Source organism: Pteropus vampyrus, unplaced genomic scaffold, assembly GCF_000151845.1.
Source record: "Pteropus vampyrus isolate Shadow unplaced genomic scaffold, Pvam_2.0 Scaffold324, whole genome shotgun sequence".
NCBI lineage: Eukaryota > Metazoa > Chordata > Mammalia > Chiroptera > Pteropodidae > Pteropus > Pteropus vampyrus.
Window position 1 is genome coordinate 1883304 of NW_011889105.1, and position 7414 is coordinate 1890717.

Here is a 7414-nt window from a genome sequence, read left to right on the forward strand (position 1 = left end):
AAGAGTAGAGCTTTTCTAGCTCAAATGGCAAATGAACAGGCATCTAAATCAAACACGATGGGGTCAACATTTGAAAAAGAGAACTTCTGCCATGCTATCCTTCCAATCATACTTCCTAAAAATAATCACTATTAACATTTTGTGTTATTCTAGAAAAAAAAATGGATCTAGTTTTAAAAACTAGTAAATTCATTGAAGCCAAAGACACCATGTGTGTTCAGGGGAAGACATTTCCATTCTGTTTATTAAGGAAAGCCTGGATGTTTTGGAAAAGAGCTTTGACTTTTTTTATTATGATACATTGAAAAGCAACTTTGATCTACCTCAATATTTTTATCAGTTACATTCCCAGAAGCAGAATGTAGTTCTAAGGAAGTACGGCATTACTCTGATTATTCTGGTATCTTTGAGTTTGCATTATGTATCAAAAAATCTAATTGACTCCTATACCCATCCTGAGAGGACATAAACATAACCACAGGAAAATGGCAATTTCAACTACTAAACCATATCTCTGGTATATTCATTTCAGTCAAACTTCAAACTTAGCTAAGACTTTCAGAAGCTTTACTGCTTTCAAAAGCTCCTTAGAAAATCTCTCAGGCAAAGGAAACTTAGAGTCACACATTCCAAAGCTGAGCAGTCATAGAGTATGCAGATAATAAGAATTTAGCAAACCATTAGCATGCAGCTGCTTCATTTCTTAGAGAATACTTTTTCTTACAAGTGGACCTTATTCTTTCTGGGCTGCATTTTATAGCAGAACACCTCAGGAACAGACATCATTGGCAAGTACAATGCACCATCCTCAGAACTTTTCAAATAGCTCACCCTCAGTCTTGCATGTGATAAAGAATCATGAGTTTCATGGGATTCTTTTTTATGATATGCCACTAATCACTCTTGATCCTATGATAAATTTAAATACTAACTAATCCACTTTGAATAGGGATTAAGCTTTAATGTAGGAGGAAAGGATTCATTAGAATTCATTACATCAGTTTGTAATTTGAATGATGCCTCTTCTAAATAAGGTACTGCATTTCTAGTGATTGTTACTGGGTGTCTAAACATCCTCATCATTAATTAATAGAAAGAGTGATAAAATCTATAATAACTGAGGGACTGCTTGCACGTCTTCCCCTTATCTTCTTGAAATATCTAGCAGTTATTATTTTTAAGACAAACAAGGCCAAGATGGAATAATCACTATGTAAAAGGAAAGATACAACAAACTCAAATTTCTTATGTCATGGATAATTTGATGTGCATGAAAAATGAGATACATATTGCAGACTTCCTTATTTTGATGTATATTTTGCTGGTTGAACTCATTGTTGTCAAATTATTTTACAAATTTGGGATGGAAATCAGATCAGATAATCATCTATCACTGTCTTATTTAGAATAAAAACATCTAACATTACTGAGCTAAAGTTGAGTAATAGCTTCCAAACCTGAGTAATATTTCATTCCAAAAATTGTCACTGTAGTATAATTATTTAAATTTTGATCTTAGAATATTTAAGCACTGAAATTGGAAAGAATTAGACATTTTTCTTTCTTTCCTACTTAAAAAATAAAGACTGTAAGTAGTCAGTCATTTGAGAACTGAATAAAGAACATGAAATATTCTGGGTCCTCAGTGCCTGTGAAAGTGTTTCACTCAACTCGAAAACTAAATAATGGTCTTCAATGCAGTGAATTGCCTCAAATTTAATTCTATACTTAGATAGTGTGTCATCAAACTTGATGAATCTTATGACTTATTAAAAGTGATTTTTGTTATCGAGATTGATAGTGAAATAACTGAAAATGTTTGTATAGCACTTGATATATGCTAGACACTGCTTAGTGCTCTATGCAATTAACTCAATTAGTATACTCACAAAGGCCTTGTGATGCAGTCATATTAGAAATATCATTTTATAGGTGAGGAATGTAAGGCTCAAAGAGGTTAAACAGCTTGTCCAAGGTGACACAGAGAGCGAACAGTGGAGTTGGGATTCAAACCTAGATAATGTGGTACTAGAATTCATGCTTATAATTATTCCACTATACTGCCTTGTTGATGCTCTACATCTTGGTGATTTTGTCCTCCCAATGATCCATTTCCTACACATATTGGCATGCTTTTTATTTCCATAATGGAATAATTTCCCAGTCCCTCTTTTTCAGCTCATGACTGATTCTTTTCAATTTTGCTTTGAAAGGAGCCCAATCCATGCTCACAACTCTAAAGCTGATACAATAAAAAATGCCATCATTGAAGGCAATTCCCAGAATTTGACTCTTCTATCATTTTATTCTTCACTTTCTTTTTTTCTACCAGTCAGGTCCCGACTACCTAGCATGATGTGAACATCATTCTTACAGCATACACTTAGTGATATATTTTGATTTCTCTGATTTTGTCTTCAGTTTCTCCATAGATCACAACTTGTATACTCTACCTTTCATTTTCTACTCCTAATCTTGTATATGTTTTTATTATCCATATCTTCCTTGGTTTATATTACACATGTGTTAATCAGAATTAAATAGTTAATGCTATGGTAATGGTACACTTTGAAATTTCAGTACCTTAACACAATAAAGGCCCTCCTCCCTCTTTCAGCCCTATTATCAGGAGTGGGTGCTCTCCAAGTTTTCCATGGTAGGAAGAGATAGGGATGATGTAGAGACACTGACTCTTAACTGCCTTTGCTCCCAAATCGCACATGTTCTAGTCAAAACTGGTCTATGGATACAACTTAACAGCAAGGGGACCTAGAAACATAGGGGAGCACATGGGATATCTGGTGAGCTTTAATAACCTTTCCCACAATGTAGTAAGACCTCACAATTTTTTGATGTATAAATTGAAAAATGATCTTTTGATTTTAACCTAAGAATGAGTTTATAACCTGCTTAAACTATTTTCTCTTTATATAAGATATTTTTAATGCACGGTGAAGAGGACCCTGTTATCAAAAGCCTAGACTGCAGAAATATTCTTTAATACTAATATTATGATGACATTTTACTATACTAATAAAGGATATTAGAGAACTCAAAGTTAGGTAATGAAGGTGACATATGGTTTTAAGTCCATGAGGACATAAAGGAAGAAAAAAATTAATTTCACCAGTGTGTCGTAAATCCTCTCAACTTCTCTTGCCCAATCCTCCATAAATTTTATAAAGTGGGAAATGTGTATCAATCAAGATATTTCCCATAAGAGTATATTATAGATTAAAACAACAAAACTATATTATTGCCTTGGTGCTGTGGATGGTCTCTTGCTTATAGAATTCTAAGATGGACAAGCTGTAATTGGATTGTCCAGACTTACATAATTGTTTTCCAGAGAAGAATGGAAGTGACAGTTCAGTTTGGAAGCCCTTAGTAAATAGGTAAAATTGTTAACATGCATATATGTTGGCATCCTCATAAGATAATGAGGGTGTACATACATTTGTATTTAAAAATTGTGAGCTATTTCTCTTGAGAGGATAAATAATATCTTTGTGGACATTGTTCGACCTATTTTTTTTTAACCTGGTGAAACACTCTTATGGAATGGATCTGCAACTTGAAACTTTCTTTACATTACTTAGTCTTATCTGAATGTCTAAAATCTTCACTGTCATCTGAAGTTTTCGAATTTATATTGACCACATGAACATTCTATATTCTTGAACTTTCAGGTTAAATCACACTACCAGCCAAGAGTATAATTTCTACTCATGTCACCACATCAAATGAAACAGTAATGGTAGATACTGTACAGAAAAAAAAAATTAATGTAATTATGGACTATTGGCACTTCATATAAGGAGAAATAATTCAAATTGATCAATTACTTGTCTATATTTCTTCAATCATGTGATCCGCATAGTGGACAATTTTAATGAATCAATATTTGCAAAACTCTTAGAAGAGTGACTAATTCACATTAAGAAAAATATAGTAATAAAAATAAACTTCGGACATTTTGATTTTCCTTCATTTTGATATTTTACTTTTATTTTAAATTTTTTAAAGATGAATTATTTAATAGTGACATCATCATGTCAGTCTTTAGTTTTGGTTTTAGCTATTATTGATAGAATTTATAGTTTATGGAACATGGGCTTTTCATATAACCAATTCATTGTGGCAATTACATATAGTTTTATTTTATTGAGAAATTAGGAGAAATATAATTTTTTGTCACATTTTTCTACCATTTGTAGACAAAGCCTAAGCTATTAATGCTTTTTAAGAGTTTGCATCAAAATATTGTCAAAATTGAAGAGAGTAGCAAGATTATATTTTCGCCACTAATTATGCAAATGAGCCCAGCAGGAGACAGCTTACAAAAAATCAGTCATTCCATGGATTCACAGTGACCTTCCTGCAAGAATTTCAAGGGCTGAATACAAATACCTTTACTGCCCAGAAATTTGTCTCATCAAATTCTCCCTTTCAAACTCTGCACAATGGAAGTCTTTGGTCCCCACCAAGTCCTTATTTACATATTTAAGCAGATTTTTCTTTCCCTTCTTTTCCTTTTGAAAAAATTGGCCCTGTCTTTTGGCATTTATGTTATCTATCCCTTTGCAGAAGTTGGTGATCTTAATGGTTGAAAGTTAGTGAGGATTATAATTTGTATAGAAAATGCCAGATACAACACTAAATTACCAGGCATAAAATGGCATTGGATCTTATTCATTAACTACAATAAATGGGTAATTCTCCTATCACCAGAAAGGAAAATCTTGTTGACTGCGATTTAGCAATTTCTAGATAGTTAGGCTGATTACTATCTGAAATACAGACTCTGTGGATGGAACATAACCAATATCAAGAGTAGAGTTTGCAAACTGATGGACCCTACACAGGCTCTATTTGCTAGAAGTTGTGCTCTGCCCACACCTGCATTTGGTTTTGCCTTGTTTTAAATATATTAGTTGCCTATATTTAAAACAAAAATAAAAAAAACAACTCAGGATATTTTACATGAATGTCCAGATATGTCTCTTCAAAAACCATAAGCCCTAGCAACATAGGATTTACACACTCTGCATTCAGCTATTGGTGCCTAGTGTCTTTAGATAAGGCACGCGTTGTGTTCTTTAGGCCACAGTTTCTCTGTTGCTCATCCCCAACTCTTGTCTTGTCAGACCTGCTTCTCTCATTGGCATCACCACCTGCTTCTGTAGCTGGGATTTGTGACCCTCTAATCCAAGTTACTCTTATTTTAATTAAGTGTAGTCTTAGTACCATTTATATGAGAGTTTTATGGGGAGCTCACTAAGCTTGTAGAGTTCTGGGCATCAAATTTCTGGGCCTTTACCGAATCTGAATCTTTGCTATGAGAATGGGAAATCAACATGCGACTAAGATGCCCTGAACATCTAACATATGCAAAAATTTGCAAACCACTAATATCGTGTGTCATCATTGGAGCCTATAGGAGTTTGGTGTTGTCCCAACAGTAGGGGGTACGGACAGGGATAAAAACGGTGCAGAAGTGTAGTAAGCATTTCCCTAGGTTCTTCCTCAAATAATACAGTGAAGAATCACAGTTCATTGAGATTTAATAATTTTACTAAAAGTATATTTTAGAAAGACAAAGAATGCCCCAAGGAGGCACATGGTCCCAGCACTGTGACCAACACAAAATGGCCACAAAAGAAGAGAGACTAGAAAGGCAAAAAAGGGCCCAGAAGTGAGAATGTCTACCTTAGATTTGGTCCGTGACTGGGTGGTTCCAAAGGCATTCCTAGGAGATTGTTAAGTGAGGTCATTTTGATTAACACCTGACTGCTATATAACTCTGCCTAGTGTGCATGTACTTACTCAGAATTCAGTCTGTTATAATTAGATTTGTGAACTTCCAAGCATAAACATAGCTTTATAATGAAGCTTAAATTGCAGGCAAATTAGAGTGTTATCTTCTGCGCAGGTGTCTGTAGCTGGATTAGGCCATCTAAGGCTATGACCCTCCTTTCCTCTGTCTCCAGGGATGCAGGCAGAATTCTCTAACTACCAATAGGGTGTTCTGTGGACAGTCTCTGGGCTGGGCCCCTATTCCTTTGTTCCTCCTGTCGCTCATGGCTGACTAGCTACCTAACAAACGCATTGGGTATTTACTAGAGGTGCAAACGGAAATACCTGGTGACATCCTTTGCAAATGATAGGCCCAGATCCCTGGCCCAATATCCCTTCTACTCCCTCTTCCCTTCTGCATTGTTTGAATTTTTAAATAAATATATATCACACATCTCAGGAAAAAGGATTGTCCCTATAAATATAGGATTTGGACCAAGAGGATTTTGAATATGTTTTTCCAAGTGTCATTTGTTGGTGCAGAAGACACATGAATTTCCTTCATTCCTGGGCAAACGGAATCTAGAAAAGATGAAGTTGCTGGGCATTACCTATTCATTCCTGGAACTCTTTCCATTTTCCTCTTTTTTCCCCAGTCAAATTGTATTTTCTTTGTATCTTTTCCCACCGGGAAACTAGTGTGTTTGCCTGTCTTATAATTTTAGAGGAAGTCTCCATTAGCTTACTACTAAGTTTCTTATAAGACACAGGAGCCTTCTTTCTTTGGTCTTCCCATTCTTTTTCCTTCATCTAACAAGATTAAATGCTAGAAAAGGCTTTGCTCCTCATGTGGAACTGTACTTTTTAAAAGCTAGATATCGAAGGTTATATAATTTATTGTGTTTCTCTTTCCATTTGGTGACCAAGAATTTCAAAATCCAAATTTACAACTCAAATTTAATAACTGTAAATATCTCTATGGCTGTACTATCTGTATTTTAGCTTCAACATTTAGAATCATTTCTTTTGATCTTTTTGAACCTGATTCTGAAAATTAATTTTAATGTATTATGTATTTCAAAAGGTCAGTTCAAAAGACTGAATGAAATTAGGTGTCCAAATGCAAAAAACTAAGCTAAAAAGCCGAAGTGCTTTCCTTCCAGCAAATATAGGATTTTAGGCTAATGTACACCTTTATAATTATTTTAAAGTCATGTTCTTTTTTGAATGCCATTGATAAACATTTCAAATACATTTTAAAATTAAAATTAAATATTGTGAAATACACCAATCAAAAGTGTATATTTCACACATGTTGACAAATGCAAATATTAATTTAACTCATACTACTGTCAAGAAATAAAATATTTCCATCATCCTAGAACATTCCCTCAGGACCCTTCCCAGTTAACCACCAGCCCCTAGAAACAATCCCTGTTTTAATTGTTAAAAAATATTTAACTCAGTAAATTCTAAAGATCTTATTGGCTTTATTCAACGATTCACAAATCAGGCAGCATCCAATCTACCAGAGAGAAAGGAGCTCTGAGGAGCCGTATGGAACGAAAGACTTATTTGTAGAAAGCAGGAAGAACATAAGGTTATATTACACAAAAAA